The sequence below is a fragment of the Rhinatrema bivittatum genome, chromosome 17, assembly GCF_901001135.1.
Source record: "Rhinatrema bivittatum chromosome 17, aRhiBiv1.1, whole genome shotgun sequence".
Lineage (NCBI taxonomy): Eukaryota > Metazoa > Chordata > Amphibia > Gymnophiona > Rhinatrematidae > Rhinatrema > Rhinatrema bivittatum.
In genome coordinates this window covers 51672827-51697015 of record NC_042631.1, presented here as the reverse complement: position 1 = coordinate 51697015, position 24189 = coordinate 51672827, and the positions used below count along the sequence as shown (strand labels likewise).

At 44.1% G+C, this 24189-nt stretch overlaps 1 protein-coding gene and 1 long non-coding RNA gene across 2 annotated transcripts in view; both read left to right on the top strand.

The window, feature by feature from the left end:
• Positions 1-24189, top strand: part of LOC115079276 (USP6 N-terminal-like protein) — a 459663-nt gene that overhangs the window by 152592 nt on the left and 282882 nt on the right. The gene's annotated exons all lie outside the window — the stretch shown is intronic.
• On the top strand, positions 5101-5385 carry LOC115079278. The gene is made up of 2 exons (XR_003853244.1): positions 5101-5273; positions 5311-5385. It is a non-coding gene; the product is annotated as an uncharacterized LOC115079278 (long non-coding RNA).

Below are 24189 nucleotides of genomic sequence, written 5' to 3'. Positions count from 1 at the left end.
AGGTGCGCCTTACGCATCCAAACAGGTTAAAAACCGGGGAACCAAGTGGGGCATGGCCACCGCGGAAGATGGCTGCTTGAACGTGGAGCTCCGTTCTCTCCCGAGCTGCAATTAAGACAGACAGCTTGCTAACCCCGCGAAACTCCACAAAAAATAGTGATCTGTAATTCGGATGCCATCATGTCTCAGATCGCTAAAAAAAAGACTCCCGATCTCAGGCAGTTCTCCTACAAACCCGGGGAGGACGATCCAGGGCCTAGTGCAGCAATGAGCCGGGGAGTGGAGCACATGGCGTCTGGTGCAGCTGTAGAGGCCCCGGAGTTGGAGGTGGGTGGCATTCCCTCTTGGGAGGAGTTTAGAACATGGTTTAGAGAAATAAGAACTGAAATGTCTGCTTTTAAACAAGAAATGAGAGAATTAATAACAGACATGAAAGAAGAAATCTCTAGCCTTGGCAGGAGAGTGGATGAGTGCGATATGAGACAGGATGCACAGGACGCTAAATTTGATCAAGTGGATAGCCACATGGCTGAACTACAACAGGAAATTCTGCTTTCCTCCTAAAAGTGGAGGATCTAGAGAATAGGGGGCGCAGAAACATTTAAGAATCAGAGGCGTGCCAGAAACAGAGGATATAAAGATGCAGTAGAAGTGGTAAAAAACAAACGTGGCTTCATATTGTTACAGGCAGATACTAGTCCAGGACAGAGTTCACAGGAAATTTTGCTGGAGAGGGCGCACCGCACCTTGGGCCCCAGAATCGGTGATCACCCTCGGGATATTTTAGCCTGTTTTCATAGATTTCCAGTTAAGGAGCAAGTGCCCGTAAGCAACAAAGCTGGTTGTGGGAAAATCACTCCATCTCCATATTATCAGATCTTTCCCCCATGACACTGAAAAAAAGAGCAGAATTTAAAGACGCCACTGCTGTAATGCGGAAGGAGGGGATCAGATATAGATGGCTGTTTCCTTTTGGTCTGGCGCTGACCATACAGGGAGTTACATCCACGGTTCAAAAGGCAGAGGAAGCAGAACGTATATTGATAGAAGCCGGCTTTATGATCCAGAAGCCTAGACAGCCGACCAGGGCACCTACTGCGGGACGGCTGGTGATGCCACGATGGCAGCGAGTGGGGAAAAACAGCAGGCGGCTTCAGCGTCAATCCGGAGACTTTACAATGGGCAAAGCCAACAGCTGAGGATATGTGAAGTCCTTAATTTGTTCTTCAGGACAGAGATTGGTGGCAGATTGTGCTGGTGACCTCTTTGTCTGCAGGGAGGATGTTTTTTGTGCTGTGACAGTTCTCTTTGTTTCCAGTCGTAGAACTTGGTTTCCATGGGAACAGCACTTGTTTCGCAGTTCTACTAGGGGTTGTAAAATGTTTTTCATATGCGTTAAGAGTGGTTGTGAGGCTCGGGGAGGGGGACATGTTTCAGTGCTTTCATAGCTCTCCCCTCTGGCTGCATGGGCAGCTTGGCTATGGCAACATAGTGCACATATTAGGGTTTGGGGAAATGGACTGAGATCAGTACTAACTAATTTTGCTCCACAGAATATGCGAGCTGGCAGGTTCTTTTATGAAAGTCTCCATGTATTTTTGATCTTCTTTCGATCCCTTTTTAATTTATGCTTAAATTATGATTGAGCAATTATCTGTGCTGTCCCTGAATGTTAAAGGGCTTAATAGCCCGAGGAAACACCAGTTTCTGCGCGCTGACATTCTCCGCTCAGGGGCAGCTATTATATTATTACGAGAGACGCATTTGCGGAAACGCTATGAATCCCTTCTGCAGTGGTCCCTGTACCCTACACAATATTTTGCAGCGGCCACCAGTTGGGATAAATATACAGGTGTGGCTATTCTGCTGCACAAGGATTTTCAGGGTGTTATACAACAACATTTTTTTGATCCAGAGGGGCGATATGTCATGGTACAATTCAGCTTGAGGTGTTACGTATACCCTGGTTAATGTCTATGCACCAGGGCAGGGTCAACCTATCTTTTACACTGCATTGGATCACTACCTACAGCAGGCAGTTGAAGGCCATTTGGTATTAGTTGGTGACTTTAATTTGATGCTGGATCCCAGAGTAGACAACACTAAGGGGTGGATTTTAAAAGCCCTGCTCGGATTTACGCGAGCAGGGCCCTGCGCGCCTATTTTCCATAGGCCTGCCGGCGCGCGCAGAGCCCCGGGACTCGCGTAAGTCCCGGGGTTTTTCGAGGGGGGCGTGTCGGGGGCGGGGCCGATCGGCGCGGCGTTTTGGGGGCGGGATGTGGTATTTTGGGGGCGGGCCCGGGGGTGTGGTTTCGGCCCGGGGCAGTCTGGGGGCGTGGCCGCGCCCTCCGGAACCGCCCCCAGGTTGCGTCTCGGTGCGCTAGCGGCCCGCTGGTGCGCGGGGATTTACTTCTCCCTCCCGGAGGCGTAAATCCCCCGACAAAGGTGGGGGGGTTTAGATAGGGCCGGGGGGGTGGGTTAGATAGAGGAAGGGAGGGGAAGGTGAGGGGAGGGCGAAAGCGAGTTCCCTCCGAGGCTGCTCCGATTTCGGAGCGGCCTCGGAGGGAATGGAGGCAGGCTGCGCGGCTCGGCGCGCACCGGCTGCACAAAATCGGCAGCCTTGCGCGCGCCGATCCTGGATTTTAGCAGATACGCGCGTATCTACTAAAATCCAGCGTACTTTTGTTTGCGCCTGGTGCGCCAACAAAAGTACGCGAAGGCGCACTTTTTTAAAATCTACCCCTAAGGGTAGTAGCTTGGGCGCAGGTACAGCCAGAGCGCAGGTAAAGAAACTAATGAAAAAATGGAATCTTATAGATGTCTGGAGGTTCCAGTACCCCCATAGCCGAAATTATACCTTTTTTTCTAAACCCCACCAGTCCTATTCTAGGTTAGACTTTTTCCTTTTAGATAAATGTTTGTTACCACAGTATTGCAAGGCTGATATTCATCCGATCACATGGTCGGATCATGCCCCAGTCGAGCTTATCTTGTATGGTTCTACCAAACAAGAGGGGGGGCGCTTCTGGACTTTCAATAACACGTTATTGGGGGATGAACATTACTGTTTGCAACTGGAAGGGGAAATTAAAGAATATATTAATTTTAATGTACAGGATGACATTAACCCTTCAGTGGTTTGGGAAGGCCTTAAAGCAGTAATTAGGGGTCGATTAATAGCAAGGGCGTCCTATGTGAAAAAGATTAGGCTACACAAACAACAGCAGCTCCGGCGAAAGATCCTGGATCTGGAACGAATCCATAAACAAACCTTGAATAAGGCCTGTTATGCTAAGCTCCTGCGGGCTAGATCTGAACTCTCCTCTCTTGAGTTGGAAACTATAGCTTTCCAACTGCAGAGGCTACAACAGGAACGATTTGAAGGTGGGAATAAGGCGGGTCACTGTTTGGCTCGATACTTGCACAAACGAGTAGCCCAGCGGCAAATTACACAAATTAAATCAGAAAGGGGCACTTTGCTCACTAAGCCGGAGGATATGCGGCAAAGATTCATGGAATTTTACAGGGCCCTTTATACCGCAGATCCCCTGATTCTAACTGATCGTATTGACCAGTATCTGCAGGACATAACTCTCCCTGGAATATCTGATCTTGAAAAGCAGTTTTTTGATAAAGATATTACGGAACAGGAAATAGTACAGGTGATTAAGGGGTTAAAAGTCAACAAGGCACCCGGGCTTGACGGGTACACAGCCCTATTCTACAAAAAATTCACCACCCTAATCATTCCCTTATTGCAGGAATGGTTCAACTCATTGAAGTCTGGAAATCCTCTTATGATTAGTGCCAATGTAGCTGGGATTTCTATACTGGCCAAGCCGGGACGGGACCTGGCTGTGTGTGGATCATACAGACCTATCTCCTTGATCAATATTGACCTAAAGATTTTTGCTAAGATCCTTGCAAATAGACTAAAGAGGTTCATGACCAAACTAGAACATCTGGACCAGACGGGGTTCATACCGGGCCGCATGACGGCAGACAATGTCAGGAAGGTAGTGAACCTCATCTGGTCGGTACAGAGGCAGGCGACCCCAGCAGTATTATTGTCTATAGATGCTGAGAAGGCCTTTGATATGGTCCACTGGCCATATCTTTTCAGTGTCTTGAGGAAAATGAACTTTGGTGACTCTTTTTTGGCATGGTTGCACAATTTATATGCCCAACCCCAAGCTAGGGTAAAGGTTAATGGTATATACTCGGAACCTCTGCCCATCCAGCGAGGTACACGGCAGGGGTGTCCCCTTTCGCCACTTCTTTTTGCCCTTTTTTAGAACCCTTAGCTCATCATATACGTGTCTCAGGTGATATTCATGGGGTTCACTTGGGATCGTCAGAGCACAAAATAGCTATGTTTGCGGATGATGTCCTATTTACCCGCACTAAACCAGATCTTTCACTCCCAGGGACAATTGCAGTGTTGCAAGACTTTAGTAAAGTCTCCGGATTCAGATTAAACCTCGAAAAATCTGACGTGCTCAATTGAACTTTAGGAGACGAATAGAGGACCCGTTTGCAGTCCAAACTACCCTTTAAGTGGGCGGCACATCACATTAAATACTTGGGTATACGTATTGGCAAGAATTATGGGGACCTCCTGGAATTGAACTATAAACCCCTCTGGCAAACACTCTCTAAGGAATTGGACATTTTGGTCTGGCCTATCCCTCTCATGGTTGGGACGGATAGCTGCGGTTAAAATGAATCTCTTACCACGGCTTTTGTATCTATTCCAGTCACTTCCTATATCTATCCCCAATAACATGCTGAAGTGTTGGCAAAGACTTGTTTTTAATTATATTTGGAAGCGGAAGCCACCTCTGATTCGAAGGGCAGTAATGTTTCAACCTACTAGTAGGGGGGGCTTGGGAGTCCCCAACCTACAATGGTATTGGGCGGTCGCTCAGTTAAGGGTCATAATTATCTGGCATAAAATGTATGACCAGCCGCTTTGGGTAAATCTTGAACAGAATATAGTGGGGCGTATGCCATTGCGGGCCATGCTTTGGCAGCCTGGGGACACTTATTTATTTATTTATTTTTGGTTTTTATATACCGATCTTCCTACATTAGATGCAAATCAAACCGGTTTACATAGAACAAGAAGAAACTTGCTAAAAAGGCATTACATAAAACAATGAACAATTATGCAACATTAAATAACATTGTCAAGAGAGTCAACTAATTATACAAAATTGAATTAAATGGTAATCAAAGTGAACATTTGATGTCCTTGTGTTGAACTTAGATAGGTTGAACATTTGATGTCCTTGTGTTGAACTTAGATAGGTTGAGAGTAACTGAAGGATTCTTCCAGGGAACCTGAAAAAAAGAAGGAGACTAAAAACAAAGCAAACCAAAAAAGTGAGAAATAAGCAGAGAGGTGTAGCTAAAGAAGGAGGTAATGCTAACACTTGGCTGAGAGATGGTGAAATTGCCCCTACCACAAAGACGACTTTAAATACATGGGAGAAATGGAGGGTGCATTTTGTTGGCACTCGCCGTTATTTCTATAGTACCGCCCTTAACTATAATATAAAATTTGCAGCGGGACAAGCACTTTCACACTATCACTCATTGCTCAGTAGGGGAATTGCTCAATTTGAGCATGTCTGGGGCTCTCAGGGATTTCTCACCTTTCCAGAGCTTCAGGAGAAGTGGCAGTTACGTGAGCAAGATATATTCTTGTATTTGCAACTCCGACATTTTCTACTGTCAGAGAATGTGGGGGTTGAGCTTCGGAAGGGGAAAACAATACTGGACCATTGGTGTAATAAAGCAGACAGTCAGTCTGGCATTTTCTAATCTTAATGGCTTCCTGGTTAATGCTGTGAGGCTCCTGGCCCCGTATGAGAAGGCTTGGGAACGTGACTTGGACAAACATATCTCACCAGAGACCTGGGAATTAATCTTTCAAAACACAAAACGCAGCTCGATTTCAGCCACATTAACAGAAAATAGGTATAAAGTATTAATGACGCCTGTTCGGATACAGAAGATTGTACCAACATTTAGTGCCGATTGTTGGAAAAAGTGTGGGGGGACTGGCACTTACTTCCATATGTGGTGGACTTGTCGAAAGGTGAACATGTTTTGGAAAGACACCCAAAAATTCGGATGCAGGTATTCTAGGCTTAGAGGTTCCCCTAGTTCCTGAGCATGTTTTACTGAATGTGTCTCCACCAGTCCCTCACTATCAATGGTTACTCACACACCAAATCATCCTTGCAGCCAGGGGTGAGCTAGCTCTGTTTTGGAAGCAACCAGACCTCCCTACTAGGGAAGCAGTGGTAGCCCAACTTGACCATAACTGCTATCTTTATAAGCTAACTGCGATTAAAAATCATACTTTGCCTAAATATTATAGAATATGGGATCCTTATCTGACATGGAGGAATCAACTGTCATAGAGTCTATGTGCATGTATTTTATATGAGAGACGACTTGTTAATGTATAACCTGCTCGCTACAGTGGTCTAAGAATAAGACTGTATTATATGTACTCCAGTTTATGTATTCTTGATTGCAGTACTCTGTCGGGGGGGCTGGGTGGGGGTTTAATATTGCATTGATAACTTGTTGGTTGTCTAGTGTCTCACTGTTTGTTTATTTTACATGTGAAGACCAATAAAAATTGTCAATCAAAAAAAAAAAAACGGGGAACCACGGCCGCGCTTTACTTTATCAGCCCGTTAGATATTAGCAGCAACTAAGCTAATTTCTTTTTGATTGCCGTTAACAGACTTTAGTACTGAGTCAGGGCTCTTGTGCACTGAGAGTAAGGCAGAGAAATGGAGTTAATATAGACCTGGTTGGGATTAGGGTAAAGAACAGTGTAAAAGAACAGTTTTAAACTGTGAGTCATATTACAATTTCTCGAGGCTAGGACGTTAGAACCTTTGCTGCTGTCTAACTAGAAGTAGTGGATGTTACAGGGAAACCATGAGGAACTGAACCATTGTTTGTAATTAAGCAGTAACCAAGTGAGTTTTGTCAGTTTGTAATGCGTGTGAGAAGAAGTGTGTGTACTGAACCTCTGTTTATAATTGAGCCGTAACTAATGAGTTCTGCAGGTTTGTAAGGCTTAAAAAAATAAGAGGTGTAGTATTTGTGAGAATTCAGTGGCTGTATGAAAACTTAAACTGTTCTAAAGTGAATAAATCCTTAATTGAAAAGACTTAAAGAAATTGAAGGTTGGTATTGTTAAAAGCAGTATCAAGGGTTTTAAAGGTAGGAATGAGACAATACCACAAAGGTAGTTTTAAAGCCCATTTTCCTAATTTAGTGGAAGTAATAACTGAAGGCTGTGGAGTCCTGGGGGGAGAGAGAGAGAGTTAGGGTAACCAAACTAAGGGACCTGCCCCGTTTAGACTAGAAGGGGAGGTTCCCTGCTCGGTTAAGATTACAAGGGAAGTTTTAGCCACAGGTAATTGAGTCTGCACCATTAGAATAGACACTGGTAAAGAAGTAGTGTGCTTATATGGAAGTCAGTCTACACTGAAGCTTGAAGCTGTTGAGAAGGTATGGGGATGGTAAACCCAGTTCCTAAGAATCCTGACTGCCCTGACCTCATGATAATACTGGCCTGGGATTTCTTCCCCAGGCAAGACAAGGCTGCTGAAGATACCCAATGAGCAAGACTACACCCAGTTACCTCCAATCACGCATTTACATTGGCTGCTGAGGAGGTATAAGTAGTACACAAAGGGTCCCAATATCCCAAGAAGTCTCCCTAAGGACACACCAGTAGAGGGTGCCACGCAACAGATCTTTTTAATGTTTGGTTACTTGCCAGGTACTTGTATCCAGGATTGGCCACAGTTGGAAACAGGATGCTGGGCTTGATGGACCCTCAGTGTGACCCAGTATGGCAACTTCTTATGTTCTTAAGTAATTTTACATCCCATTTAAATGATGAAAAGGCTTAGTTATATTTGTCCCGCCAGGGCCTTCCTTAACTGCAGAAAATTGGTATGAGAACTCTGTTCCAAATCATACTCTTGCTGTAATGCTTGAAAAGCATGGAATCCACCCTTGCCCCATAACTGATAAACAAATATCAAACCAGTAACTCTCTACTGTCTAAAGACAGATGAAAAAGTACCCAGAGAGAAGGGGATTCTGGAATATGGGTATAAGAGATGATACAACCTCCCACTCTAGTCCTAAAAATCTAAGGACCTGTGCCCATATCTTAGAAACATGATTTATTTATTTTATTTATTTAAATTCTTTTAATATACCGATGCTCAAGACCAGGTCTTATCGTACCGGTTTACAATAAACTAGGGGGTAAACCATTTAACCAGTAAAAACATTGAGAGCGAGAAATTACATTACAACAGGGAATGTACAACAAGGCTTTTGAAGAGAAGTAAAAAGGAAAGATTAACAATTTCTAATTTGAGAGCAGCGCATGTAAGCAGAAGCAGTTGCTTCTGCTTACATGATTGCAGCAAAAGACCAAATGGCCCCATCTAGTCTGCCCATACATCCAAATAATTTAGCTTTATAATTCCCAATACTCCCTAAGAGATCCCCTGTATTTATTCCATGCTTTCTTAAATTCAGGTACTATTTTATTCTTCACCACCTCCACTAGGAGGCCTTTCCATGCATCCACCACACTCTCTGTAATTTATTTAAGCATTTATCATCCGCCTATATCAAAACTGTGCTAGGTGAAGTACAAAGGTAAAACAAATTAAAATGCCATTACATAATATACTATATTACAATGCAATCAAACACAATAAAAATAACATAAAATCGATCATAGTTGCAGTGTGAATGCAATTGTTAATTAAAAGCTTCCTTATAAAGGATGGTTTTAAGCTGTAAAGAAATATTTCCTAAGATTATTGTTGAGTCAACGTCCTTTCACCCTCATCCAGTGACCCCCTCATTCTAGATCCTCCTTTCTGTTGAATGAGGCTTTCCTCCTGTGCATGGAAACTTTTGAGATATTTAAATGTCTGTCATATCACCCCTATCTCGCCTCTCCTCTAGGGTATACATTGTTTAGATCTTTAAGTCTATCCCCATATGCTTTAGAATGAATTCCACTGACCATTTATCCCAGGACAAGCAGGATGCTAATCCTCACATATGGGTGACGTCACTTGACAGAGCCCTATCATGGAAAACTTTCTGTCAAAGTTTCTAGAAACTTTTGACTGGCGCACTGAGCCCACTGAGCATGCCCAGCATGCCATAATTCTCTGATCCACAGGGGTCTCCCTTCAGTCTTTTTCTGCGCTGCTATTAGCCTCGCGGATAAGGAGCCCTGTGTGGTATATTCACATTTGAAACAAATTTTTAAAAATTGTCGGAAAATGTTATCCCACCGTAGGGGTCTCCCTCTTTTTTTTTCACCACCGGTGAGTAAAATGAATTTTCCAATCAATACCGTTCATTAAATTTCTAGTCAGAAGGTCGTCAACGGCTGTCCGGCTTTCAGTATGGCTACCGGGTTTAAAAATTGCCCGAATTGTACTCGCACTATGTCCATAACGGACCCGCACACTGAATGTATGCTATGTTTAGGCAAGAAACACGATGTATCGACATGCCTGAAATGACACCGAAGGGCAGACGAGCTTGTATGGAAAAGATGGAGTGAGCATCGAATGAAACATTGTCATCGTCATCGAAGGCCTCTGGATCCAGATTCTGACACAATGCCCAGGGTTCCTTCGATGCCTATCGAACCAACTCCTAAGAAACCTCGGATGGATGAATCATCGATGCCCTCAAGGCTTATGACTCCCAGGCGATCCCCACCGACATCGGTGCCGGGTACCGTGCCACCACAGGGACCTGTGGACCGGCTGGTTTCACCCTCACTGCCACCCTCTATAGCTGCTCTGACTTCACCAGCTATAAGGGCGGAACTGGATGTATATATACGCCAGGCAGTTCGAGATGCTATCCGAGAGCTACCTTCGATGCCAGCACCAGCACCAATTCCACCTTCGATGCCGATTCCATCGCCGGCACCGATTCCATCACCGGTGTCGATTCCATTGCCGGCTCCGAGTCCATCACAGATGCCAACACCTTCGCCGGCACCGATGCCTGTCCCGATGCCGGATCTGTCGCTGTTGGAGCCAATACTGGCCAAGTTGGACACTTTTAGCAGTGCCATACTGGTGCAGCCGCTAGACGCTGCGATGCAACGGCCCACAGATGAAGATGTATCGAAGACTTTACCGATGCCTGAACCAACACCAGGTCCATCAGGAGTTTCTCATCCCAAACCTTCCTTCTCTCCATTACTTCCATCGAGGCCGCCGATGAAACAGTCGATGCCCTCAATACCATCTTTCCATCTTCCTTCGACGCCTCCACGTCGACCTTCCTCAGACACCTGGGAGGATGCAGGTACCGATTCTTCATCGGATGAAGTCCTATCTGATCCCTTGCCTCCGGAGGAAAGAAGAAGGTCCCCCCCCAAAGGACCTTTCTTTTTCTACTTTTGTTAAAGAGATGGCTGATACCATCCCTTTCCAGTTAGAGATGGAGGAAAATACCAGACAAAAAACTCTAGAAGTTTTACAATTTGTGGATCCACCAAAAGAAGTTCTTGCAATACCGGTGCATGAGGTGCTCGTGGACCTCCAACACAGGTTATGGGAACACCCTTGTACCATACCGCCTGTCAATAAATGGACTGATGCCACCTATTTGGTACAGCACATTCCAGGATTTCAGAAGCCTCAGCTTCCCCACCAATCTGTGGTGGTGGAATCGGCCCAAAAGAAATCTAAAAGAATCAAGCCACATTCATCTACTCCTCCTGGGAAGGAGCACAGATTCTTAGACACCATCGGAAGAAAGATGTTCCAAAGCTCAATGCTGGTTTCCAGAATTGCATCATACCAGCTTTATATGACACAATACCAGCATAATCTATGGAAACAGCTGCAAGAACTATCTGATTCACTTCCACAACAGTTCCAGGATTCTTTCAATAATATCATTTACAAAGGCCTGGAAGCTGGAAAGCATAAGGTACGTGCAGCATATGACTGTTTCGAAACATCATCCAGGATGGCTACAACGGGTATCAGTGCTCACAGATGGGCCTGGTTGAAGGCCTCAAACCTTAGGTCAGAGATACAAGAAAAGCTCACAGACCTCCTTTGTACAGGAGATAATCTCTTTGGAGACAAGGTACGTGAAGCTGTATCACACTCAAGGAGCACTCAGAAACTCTACATCAGCTTTCCTTTGTTCCAGCAGAATCCCAGTCCTCTGCACACAGACCTCCCGGGAAAGAATAAAAAAAGCCATATTACAGAGCACTAGCACCCCATAGTAGGTCATCAAGGCCTGTGCAAAGAGCCCAAGCCCAACAGCCAAGAGCTCCTAGAGCCTATCCTCCACCCCAGACAGGTCTGGCCTCGGGGTTTTGAAATCTCGCCAGAGAACAGAAGCCTTTCCATCAATCCAACCCCAACTGTACCTGTAGGTGGTCGTATAGCCTTTTTTCATCAAAATTGGTCGCACATCACTACCGACCAATGGGTACTCCAATCATATCTCACAGTTATCATCTGGACTTTCTAACTGTACCAAACGATACTCCATCCAGATCATTTTGGACAACTCAAAATCATTCCTCGCTTCTACAAAAAGAATTATCCACCCTTCTGAGAGCCAGGGCCGTGGAACAGTTCCCCGACCTCAGCAGGGCAGAGGATTCTACTCCCATTATTTCCTCATTCCAAAGAAAACAGGAGCCTACGTCCCATATTAGACATCCAGAACAAATTCCTGCGGAAAGAAAAATTCAGAATGGTATCCTTAGGCACCATGCTACCTCTACTTCAAACGGGAGATTGGCTCTGTTCTTTGGATCTTCAAGATGCTTATGCTCACATTCCAATATTCCCCCCTCATCGCAAGAATCTACACTTTCTGGTGGGACATCAGCATTTCCAGTACCGAGTTCTACCATTCGGGCTTGCTTCAGCACGTCGAGTGTTCACAAAGTGCCTGGCAGTGGCAGTGGCCCAGTTACACAAGGAAAGTGTACACGTTTTTCCCTACCTGGATGACTGGCTCATCAGAAGCCAGTCAAGACAAGGAGCTCTCAACTCTCTCAAGCTCACAATCAATCTACTCCATTCATTGGGATTCCTAATCAACTACCAGAAATCCCATTTCATACCATCTCGCCTATTGCAATTCATTGGAGCAGAATTAAACACCATAACGTCAAGAGTTTTCCTTCCAAAAGAACATGCAGAGACACTCTCCTCATTAGCGAAATCTCTACGCACAAAGACACACGTGACAGCCCATCAGTTCCTAACTCTGCTCGGCCACATGGCCTCCATGTCACTCCTATGGCCAGATTAGCCATGAGGATCACTCAATGGATGTTGAGAGCACAGTGGATACAAGCCATTCAACCACTGTCGTGTCCAAGTCAAATAACTCAACAACTATGTTCCTCTCTCCTCTGGGCAAACACAGACAACTTGCTTACAGGCCTACCCTTCCAACAGCCAATTCCGCAAGTAACTTTGACTATCGATGCATCCACCTTAGGATGGGGAGCGCACCTAGGAAATCTCCAAACTCAAGGTACTTGGACGAAACTCGAAGCAACATTTCAAATCAATTTCCTAGAGCTTCGAGCTATACGTTATGCGCTACATGCGTTCAAGCACTGCCTTTCACACAAGACTGTTCTAATACAAATAGACAACACAGTAGCCATGTGGTACCTGAACAAGCAAGGAGGTACAGGCTCGTATCTCCTTTGTCAAGAAGCAGCACAAATTTGGGACTGGGCCCTGACACATTCAATGTTTCTCCGGGCCACTTATCTAGCAGGCATAAACAACGTCATTGCAGACCGCCTCAGTCGTCATTTCCAACCTCACGAGTGGTCCCTGGATCCCTTAGTAGCGACCAGGATATTTCAACGTTGGGGTCAACCAACAGTGGGCCTCTTTGCATCTGAGCCGAATCGCAAAGTAGACAAATTCTGCTCCCTATACCATCAGATCAACAAGTTTGCCAGGGACGCCTTTGCTCGCCCCTGGAATTCCGGCCTTCTATACACGTATCCCCCGATACCGCTACTAACCAAGACTCTAGTGAAGCTACAAGACAAGGGGTCCATGATACTCATAGCCCCGTATTGGCCTCAACAAGTATGGTTTCCCATACTCCTCGATCTCTCGATCAAAGAACCAATTCACCTGGGTACAGCACCCACTCTCATAACTCAGGATTAGGGCCGGTTGTGCCATCCCAACCTTCAATCCCTATCTCTCACGGCCTGGATGTTGAAAGCTTGATCTTACAACCACTCAATCTTTCATCTAATGTCTCTCAAGTGCTTGTAGCTTCACGTAAACCTTCCACATCAAAAAACTATTGTTCTAAGTGGACAAGATTCACTACATGGTGTGCACAGAAATGTATTGACCCCTTTTCCTGCCCCACATCATCTTTATTAGACTATCTTTGGCACCTCTCAGACTCAGGTCTCCAGACCTCATCAGTAAGAGTGCATCTCAGTGCAATCTCAGCATACCACAATACAATAGAGGATGCACCGATATCAATGCAACCCCTTGTTGGTAGATTTATGAAAGGTTTAATTCGCCTTAAACCCCCGCTACGTCCACCAGCCACTGAATGGGACCTTAATGTAGTACTAACAAGACTCATGCATTCTCCTTTTGAACCCATGAATTCCTGCGAAATTAAATTTTTACATGGAAGTCTATATTCCTGATAGCCATTACACCTGCTAGAAGGGTTAGTGAGTTACAAGCTCTTGTCACATGATCGAGTGGTACTCCATACACACCCACAATTCCTTCCCAAGGTTGTTACGGAATTCCATTTGAATCAATCCATAGCCTTACCCACATTCTTCCCAAGACCTCACTCTCTCACCAGGGTGAAAGTGCTTTGCACACCTTGGACTGTAAACGTGCACTCGCATATTACCTGGATCGCACCGCGGTCCATAGGAAGTCCACCCAACTCTTTGTTTCTTTTGATCCAAACAAACCGGGTAAAGCAGTGGGCAAGCAAACTCTCTCCAACTGGCTTGCAGATTGTTTACAGTTCTGCTATGAACGAGCAGGCCTTCCTCTCCAAGGGCGAGTAAAGGCGCACTCAGTAAGGGCAATGTCAACTTCAGTAGCACACTATCGTTCTGTACCAGTAGCTGACATATGTAAAGCTGCAACATGGAGTTCTCTTCACACCTTTGCAGTTCACTATTGTTTGGACAAGGAAGGAAGACCAGATTCAGCCTATGGTCAATCTGTCTTAAAGAACTTGTTTTCAGCGTAATCCCAACTCCTTCTACATCCAACCTGCTGTGATTTTAGGCTGCCTCATTTGTTTTTTCCAACAGTTCACCAGTTATTGTGCCCGTTGCACAATGTGTTCCCTGTTGGTCCACTACACAATGATTCAGCCGTAGCTTGCTAATCACCCATATGTGAGGACTAGCATCCTGCTTGTCCTGGGATAAAGCAAAATTGCTTACCTTGTAATAGGTGTTATCCCAGGACAGCAGGATGTAGTCCTCATGAAACCCACCTGCCACCCCGCGGAGTTGGCTCTGATACGTTTTATTATTTTATTTTTGGCTAAAGCTTATTGCTACAAATGAGACTGACGGGAGACCCCTGTGGCAGGGAATATCATGGCATGCTGGGCATGCTCAGTGGGCTCAGTGTGCCAGTCAAAAGTTTCTAGAAACTTTGACAGTTTTCCGTGCTAGGGCTCCGTCAGTGACGTCACCCATATGTGAGGACTACATCCTGCTGTCCTGGGATAACACCTATTACAAGGTAAGCAATTTTGCTTTTAGTAGCCACCCTCTGGACTAACAACATCATGTTTATATTATTTTCAAGGTGCGTACTTCAGAATTGTAACAGTATTCCAAATGAGGTCTCACCTCCTTTTTTTCTGCTGACCATTCTTCTCCCTATGCAGCCAAGCATCTTTCTGGCTTTTGCCATCACTTTATCCACGTTTGCCAGCCTTAATTTCAGAGTCAGTCAACCCCAGATCTCATTCTTCCTTCGTGCTCAGAAGAGTCTCACCTCCAATACTGTACCTCAAGCTTATGAGCGAGGAGAGGGCTATCACGACTGGCTTTACAGCAGTGAGGAGAGTCCAGTGGTAAGAAAAGCAATATAGCTAAGCTAACTCCTGTTTTCTCCTTTTCCATCCCTAACCAGGAGTCCATCCTAAGACCAAATCCTGCTTGTAAGCAAACCAACCTGGCTGCCCAATAATATAATTTATAGATTAGGCAAAGCCATAGCCCCCCCCCCCCGCTGCATCTGTAACTAAAGTTGAGAGAGTGTTTTTCTGGCTGCTTTGTACCGCCATATAAATGTATAGATAGAACTATGCAATCCTCAAACACTCTAGCAAGCATAGCATATGGCACATGCTGAACCAAATATAACAGTTTGGGGAGAACAGTCATTTTCACTAGATTAATTCCATTGCCCAGGAAATGGGCAAATCTGTCAGATCTTGTTTTACTTTTCAGATAACTAAAGAGTAGTTTTTGGAAAATAACTTTTTAAAATAATTAGTAATATAGACAGCCAGATATTAGAAGCCATCATGTATTACCCTAAATAATGACAAACACCTATATCTGAAACACACTTTAATAATGAAGATTCTTAGCAACTAAAACAAATATCTCTGACAATGGAAGATGTAATAGATTGGATTGACAAACTAAAGAGTAACAAATCACTGGGACCGAAAATAAAACATGAAATTGCTAACTTGTTACTTGAAGTCTGTAATCTAAACAGCCATGATGACAGACTGAGATCAATAATAGCCAGGTTATTGAATTTCCATGATAAAATTTCACTGCTGCAGGCATGTGGGCAAAAATCTGAGCTAAAACATGAAGGCAGATAGGAGCTGCTTTTTAACGATTATTCAGCTCCAGTGGCTGCTCAGCATCAGGCAATGGTACCTATTTGAACATTTATGCTGATGTTCCCTGCTACTCTGAATATTAGTCTGGCTGGGCAGCAATTTAAATTAGATTCGGCTACTGAAGCAAAACAATTTTTGGAAACTCTGAAATTGCAACCCATTGTAAATTGACTATGATGGGAAAATGTTCTCGCTTTTTTTTTTTTCCCTTCCCCCTGTGACAGAAGTTTGAGGGAGAGAAATGTGGTTGCTGTGAGATTTTCCTTTTTTTCTTTTTGTTTTGCTTTGTCTCCCCTTAGTTTCTCTCTAGTTTTGCAGTTATTCACTTTCATAGGTTGGACTCATGCTGTTGTGGAGATTTTTGATTGTGCTGTTTTCTGCAATTGTTTTGTGGACACTACTGATGCTTGTGCGTTGCAGTCAAATGTCTGATGTGCAAGACATATGCCACGACGAGAGGTAGTGAGCCCTTGTGCCACTGTTAAGTTTGTGCTGCCTTTCTTGTGAGAGCACAAAGTAGGCCTTAACAGGCAGCAGACGCACCATGGGAGTAGGTTTTTCTGCCTAGCCAACCACCTCCCCTTTGGGTTGAGCCTGCAGGTTCTAGTGGCTGGTAGTTGATCTGAAGTTGCTGGCGACAGGCTAGCTCGATGGCTGAATGGAGTGGGGTCGAGATCTGATGCATGCTCAAGTCAGGCTGAGAGCAAGGCGGTCTAGGTCTGGTCTGGTCTGAGGTCAAGGCAGGCTGAGAGTAAGGCTATGTCCAGGTCCTGTCTGCGGAGGCAGCAAAGGGACTAACAGGAGTGAGCACTGGGACAGACGAGGATGGAGAAGACGTGGTCAGGACTCTCAAAGAAGGCATCAGGAACAATCGGGGAGATGCTGAGCAAGTAGCACTGCTAACACAAGCAGGAATCCTGTTGCGAAGACGCCGGCCATAAGGGAAGCCGGTGTTTAAATCCTCCTAGCCAGGTGTCGTCATCAGTTGGCACCGAGAGGTTTTCCACTGCGAGGTCGTCAAGGCACGAAGATATCAACGGGAGGCAGCATGACGGGGAGATGATGGCCCGGGAGTGAGTGAAACTGCTTGTGATGTGCACCGCAGCTGGCAACACGTAACACATAGTTCATTGTTTTAATTTTTCTGGACAATTTGCCTGATATATTTTTCTTTATGAAGCAAGAAAGGGAAAAATAGACATAGATGGTTGCTTTACATGTTATTTACTCATTATTTTGATTTTTCTGGTCATTGTGCCTTTATATATACAGTATATATAAGCCTATATATATAGCACTATATAATTATATATATAGGGGGTAATTTTCAAAGGAGTTACGCGCATAAATGTAACTACTATAGCAATTTTCAAAAGCCATTTACTCACGTAAAGTGCACTTATGCGAATAAATCCTATGGACGATTCAATGGCATATATTGTAGCAATTTTCAAAAGCCCACTTACTCGAGTAAAGTGCATTTACATGTGTAAAACCCAGATTTACGCATGTAAATGCTTTTTAAAATCAGACCCATATAGCGCAAATGACTAACTTGAGAGGGAGCTAAAAAAGAACTTTGAAAGAGTCATTGCCATTGTGTTAGCCGATTGAATCTTATTGAATCTATAAGTTTAAAGGTTCAATGTGCAGTGTTCCCCTGATGAAGCCTGGTGATAGGCGAAACTTAGGCCTTTGTTCGGTTGGTGAATGAAATATAAAACGGTTGGGTAAAGAGGCTGTATAGTGATACGTGTATGAGGTTAAAATATGTCGGCTAGATATTTGGGGTGACCGTATTGAGGATTAGTATTGCAATTTTAGTGTGTGATATCTGGAGTGTGCGTTTTTTATTGTAGTGTGTATGATATGTATGAATGATAATTTATAGGGGAAGGGTATTAGAGTATGGTGTATACAATAAAGTATTTTATAATTTATGTGTATACCTTTGCAATAAGATGTTCTAATATGTAGAGTGGGTATTTATGATTTTTTTTATATATTATTTTTTTTTAAAGAAAAGAAAGGAGGAAATCATTTTTTTGTTTCCTTTTTCTTTTCTTTTTCTTTTGTGTACGAATGGCACTAATTAATCTGGCAGTTTGAGTGAAGTTTTTAAAGTTTAGTGGTATGAATGACAGGTGGTGAAGCTTGATAATCAGGGCTTCCATGGTATGGTGGTGATGTAGTGTGATCAGGGGTGGCACCTGGATAAACTTTGAATGCAATTTGAGTGAGTGGTTTGTGTGATATACACAGGTGTGAACTTAGTTCTGAAGGTGGAATGTGGGAGTTAAGGAGGAGTCATGGGGCATATGGGATGGGAGAAAGGGGAGGGGAAGGCTGGGAGGGAGGTTGAGAGGAGGGAGAGCAAATGAGTTTGTGGTTGGGCTTAGTGGTGAGGCTACCAATATCTAATGAATTCGCTTGTAGTGATGAGTGGAATGCAAGGGTATATGTTTGGGGGGATGGTGTTTAGGCTGGGAGGCACCAGACTCTGATAATAAATACTGTGTTCTTCTAGGACAAGCAAGATGGTAGTTCTCACAGATGGGTGACATCATCAGATGGAGCCTGGCACAGAAAACTTTTGTCAAAGTTTCTAGAAGATTTGACTGGCATACTGAGCATGCCCAGCATGCCATTATCCGTGCGTCCATGCGAGGTCTCCCTTCAGTCTCTTCTTTTCCGTGGTGCAGTTGCATTGCGGTTTTGGAGCTCAGCTCTTAAGAATATTTTTCTTGTCTTTTTCTTGTCCGTCCAAACACCAGGTCCCCCTTCTCCGGACGGTGTATCCTTCTCGGCAGCGTAAGTTAAAAATGTTATACCTCCTCTGCGGCCAATTCCCGGTGCAACACTCCTCGGTGGTCACCGGCCAATTCCCGGTGCAACACTCCTCGGTGGTCACCGGCCATCGACCGCACGCCAGTTATTTTTTTCTTTCATGGTGTCATCCGGTTTTCGCTGGTGCTCCCAGTGCCCGCGGACCATGTCAATCATGGACCCCATGAGGTTTGTATTCGCTGGCTGGGGGTATCGCACAACGTCCAAGGGTGTCAACTGTGCAACCAGATGACCCCCAAGGGCCATTGTGTGCGGCTTGATAAAATGGAGAACATTTTTGGCTCCAAGAAGTCTGCTTCATCCACGCCTGCAACGAATATTCTATGCCCCGGAGTCGAGGGGAACCACTTGATATGCTTTCCCTCTTCACACCCCCGCTGGCATTGTCTAATGACAATGGAGACTGTGATCGCACTTCCATGGTCTCTCCGCTTTCAAGGATATCAGGATCTTCAGCTTCCTTGGCACTGGGGAAAGGCCGAGCATCATGGGAGATCCCGGAAACACCAACACCAATCCTGGTACGGCATCGGCAGCTGTTATGCCACCACTGAAGTGAACCTGTGGCGAGGAGGCCCTAGCCTCCAACAGACCCAGGAGTCCCAGGCGTTCCCCACTGACATTGGTGCCGGGCACTGTGCCTCCTCGGAGCTCTGAGGAAGTGCCGGTGATGCCACGTCCCCTTCCATCAGTCCTGTCCTCACAGGGCTTCCAGGAGGAGCTGGACTGAAGGGTGAAGTGCGCAGTACTCCAAGCCCTATGAAGCCTTGAACTGCCCCCGCCATTGGCCCCCATACCAGTGCTGGAGCCCATGCCATCTGTTCTGACGCCCCTGCTCGAGCGTCTGGTTGTCCTGCTTGGAGCACTCCTGGCGCAACCAGTGTCCAAGGGACCCTCTGTTCCCCACTAGCCATCGATGCCCCCCTCGGGTGCAATTCCCATCATTGGGTCCTCTGAGGAGGAAGATGCACATCGACTGCTGGCGCCGTCCAGCGCAGTGGGTCCCAAGCCCTTCACTTCTCCAGCCTCCTGAGACTCTCAGTGCCCCCGGTTCCACCAGGGCCGTCGGCCCCCTCGGAGACTTCGGTTCCCTCAAGGCCCTCTGTGCCCAGGTCCGGGATTTTGCAGGGACCTTAGTTAGGAAGAGGGGGCCTTATGATCTGTGGGGAGAATACTCTTTGGAGTCTTCCTCCAGGATTTCCGACGATCCTCTTTTGGACCTTTTGCCCCAAGAGGAAAGGCATGTCTCCCCTGGAGGATCTCTCCTTCACAGGCTTTGTACGGACCATGGTTGAAACCATCCCCTTCCAACTTCTCATGGAGGAGGATGCGTGGCATAAGATGTTAGAAGTTCTCCAGTTTGTCGATGCACTTGAAGGAGTTAGTGGCTGTTCCCATCCACGACATTTTGAAGGACCTTCTTTGGATGTGGGAATACCCAATATCCATCACTCCAGTAAATAGGAAGGTGTATGCCATCTATTTATTTTATTTATTTATTGCTTTTTTATACCGACGTTCGTTAACACATCACATCAGTTTACATAAAAATAAAAGAATTGAAAAGAAATAAAATACAATTTGCATCTCAAAATTCAAGAAAAAAATAATTAATATAAATAATAAAAAAAAATAAATACCACTAAAACATATTCATTAAGAACAATCAAAAATATCAAATATAATAACTCTATAAATCATTAAAATGACTAAAATGAAGACTCTGCTTTAAGGCTTTAGCTGTCAAAGTGAGTGAGATATTAGGAGAAGGCCTGCTGGAAAACCCAGATCTTCAACTTTTTCTTAAAAGTATGTGAATTGGTTTCAAGCCTCAGTTCCTGTGGCATGGTGTTCCAAATACCGGTACTATTTCAAGCAATGTTCACTTCTTGGCATTGAATCTCAGCTGCCAAATATTTGACTGCTCTTCAAGCTTTCTTCAATCACTTTTTATTCTCTAATCCTTCAGACAGGTCCACTTTGTTGCAGATCTTAGTATCAACTGCAAATAGACAAATTTTACTTTCTGTGCTTGGCTTGGAGCATCAGGTTTTTGAGCGATGGACAGCCAAAGTCTTGGGGACTTTAGGAAAGGCTTTGGTGAAGAATAGGGAAGGGATGATTACTTTTCAACAGTTTAAACATAACATTGATTTGAGTCAATAAGGAGTTTTATACATATCTGCAGCTCTGAAACTATATTACTTCTCTTTTGCAAAGGCAGGTGAATGTCTTTAAAGCTGGGCATTTTGAAAGGGATATCTTCCTTCCTAAATTGGATAAAGAGTGATTATCTAAAGTGTATAAAAAAAAACATGAGGGCCGGCCTTGAACTTTGACAAATTATGCTAGCTTGGACTCTTACCATATTTTGGACTAGGCATGCTGGGAGGCGGGTGGGGGGAGGTGAGAAGGGTTCTAAAGTTTCTAAAATTGTATTTGCTGTATGGCACTACGCTTACCTTATTGTATTATGTGTCTCTGTTTTATATATGGTTTTGTGGTAGGCGTGTAATGTATTTTCCTGATGTTGGATTGTATCTACAGCAATAAAAATCTTTAAAAAAAAAAAAAAACAAGAGGGAAATTGTGGGAACATGTATGGTTCTGTCAACTTATTGGGCTAAGGATTTGGGAATTGGGGTTTTAGATGATATTTTTTAAATTTTTTATTTATGCATTTCAAGCTACAATAAATTCAGTTTGTGTATACAAATACAGAAAGAGGAAGAACAAACCAATTTAAACATTAATAAATCAAAAGTATTCTAATTTATTTCTGGGTAAACTCCAGGCAATACAAGAGAATTAAGTTATATAAAGAAATTGAGCGAAAACCATTAGGAAAAACAATCAAAGAAATATTCTCACTGGTAAGAGATCAGCCAAAAACTTTTATATGCTCCTATCCAATAGCTGTGTTTCTAGGGTGAGAGTCCAAAAAGGCCTGTAGCAAGGATATCTCAAAAAAGATATATTTGTGATCCTTATAATTTATCTCACATCAGCAAGGTACCTTAAGATAAATCTTTCTCCCCTTGCCAAAATTTCAGGTTTCAACCTCCGAAATTCTTTTCTTCTTAACTGAGTTGCTCTCACCAGATTTGGATAAATCCAGATCTGTTGCCCATGGAATTTCTCTGTTCGATGTTTTAGAAATAATCTTAACACAACATCCCTTTCAGTTTGAAAGACAAATGTTATATGTAATGTAGCTCTTTCTGATATCTCAGTATGTAAAGAAGTTTCTAACATCTCAGTCAAATTTGGAGAAGTTTCTGGCTGAATCTCACCTACTTGATTTTCTAACACTTCTTTTAAAGGAGTATAATAAATTTTTGTAAATACTGGGATCGCTTGACTAGACATTTTCAAAACATATTGAATATCCTTTGCAGATGTTATCTTTTGAAAGGGAAAGTACCTGAATGTAAACCGATGTGATATATCACATGTCAGTATAAAAAATAAAATAAATCTCAGGGTGTTTTCTAAATATTCTACCTTTTTTATATTAATCTCTTCAGATTTAATAAAATTTTCTGAAGGGTTTCCACCTTTTCTAACCTTTCTTCATGATTTAAGATTTTACTATTACATAAAGATGTAGCATTTTCCATTCCTGATACTTTTTGTTGAGAATTAACAGAATGTAAAGTTAAATTCATTATTGCCAGTTCTAGTGATTTAATTGCGGACCACAAAGCCTCCATTGTAATTTCATTAGGTTTAGTAGGCAAAATAACATGCAGCTCAGGTTTATGGACCTCTAAACCCCGCACAGCATGGTCACCACTCTCCATTCCTTGTTGAAATACTATTTATTTATTTATTTATTTATTTATTTAACATGTATACCGTCATTCGATTTTGCCATCACAACAGTTTACAGGAAAAATATATGAGGACAAAGTAACATTAGGGTTTTAACAGAGAGTATCATAGTTGAGAAATTAGGTAACATTGGTGGAAGTAATAGTAGGGTAGTTATTATATATAAGAAAAAGTTCCTTTTATCTGGGGCCTCTTCAAATGCAAGAGAACCTATTTCAATTTTTGTTGTAACTGGTGGGGAGGGAGTGCAAGGAGCCCTGGGGCTTAATGAGATGACTTCGGCTAGTGGATTCACTTCTCGCTCAGGAGTGACTTCCACTGCAGCCCTTTCCTCCGGGACTATATTAGCCGATGTTGATGTTGAAAAAAAAGATGATATCTGGGGTTGCAATGTAGTCGGAAGGGGAGTCGAGGCCATCGCCTCTCTTATCCGTGCCTTCCTTTTAGTGTGCGGAATTAGAGTTAATATCACTGAGTAGAAAAAATCCACCAAGGTATCTCTTTTTATATCTCTTACCGTGAGACATTAACTTAATTCTCCTGAGGATGGGGGATCCAGGATAGAGAAGAAATAAGATTTTACTCACTTATTAGCTCATTCTTCAAGATTTATGTCCTCTAGTCCAAAAAACTCCAACAAAGCCATGCACCCCTTAGGTGGCAAGCCGGCAGCAGCTGCGCGCCGCAAAGAGGGCTGGTTTAATACCTTCCGGTCGCTTGCTTGTGACGTCAGACGGGCGGCGACTCCTCCTCCAGTGCCGGGACCAAATCCTGACCCTCTGGTTTAGGCAAATTGGTTTGGAGAAATTCACAGTAAATTCAGGTAACAGCCGCTGCACGATACTTGCTCTCTCCTCTCCCCCTAGAAGATGATTTTAAACATTCTCTGGTTCAAGTCCATAAATTGGTGGAATATATTGCCCTATGGAAACTGCAATTTAAATTTATTCATAGAAAGTTATATTTTTAGAGTCACGCGTGGTCACACGTGCACACCGATTTTATAACATGCACGCCTCTATGCGCACATGTTATAAAATCCACTACCTACTCGCACAAGTGTACATGATTTTATTTCGATGTGCGCGAATGCTCTCTTATGATTAAAAGGGGGAGATTTTAGTAGATGTGTGCGGTGACACATGTGTGCGGTGACACATTAGGGCCTATGTCCCTGTTCCCTCCCAGTTTGGCCCTGTAAAGGAGCAGACTTCCTAAACTCCCTACCTAACCTGTCTCCCTTTTACCCTACTAGCCCCGACCCCTAAAACCCCTCTGACTACCTTAGTTTTTTTTATTTTACTACTTACCTGCAGTCCATAGCAGCAGCAACTTATGTGGTCATTGGATCCCTGCGAGTGCTTGTGTGTGACTCGACATAATGGCGTTGTCCCAGTCTGCCGTTGCCCCGCCCATACCCCGCCCCTTTGTGCTATATCCTTTCCAATGCATGAACTGGGAGATATGTGTGTGGTTGCGGTCTTTTAAAATTCACGCGGCCCGCGTCTCCCGTATTGCCGTGCATAG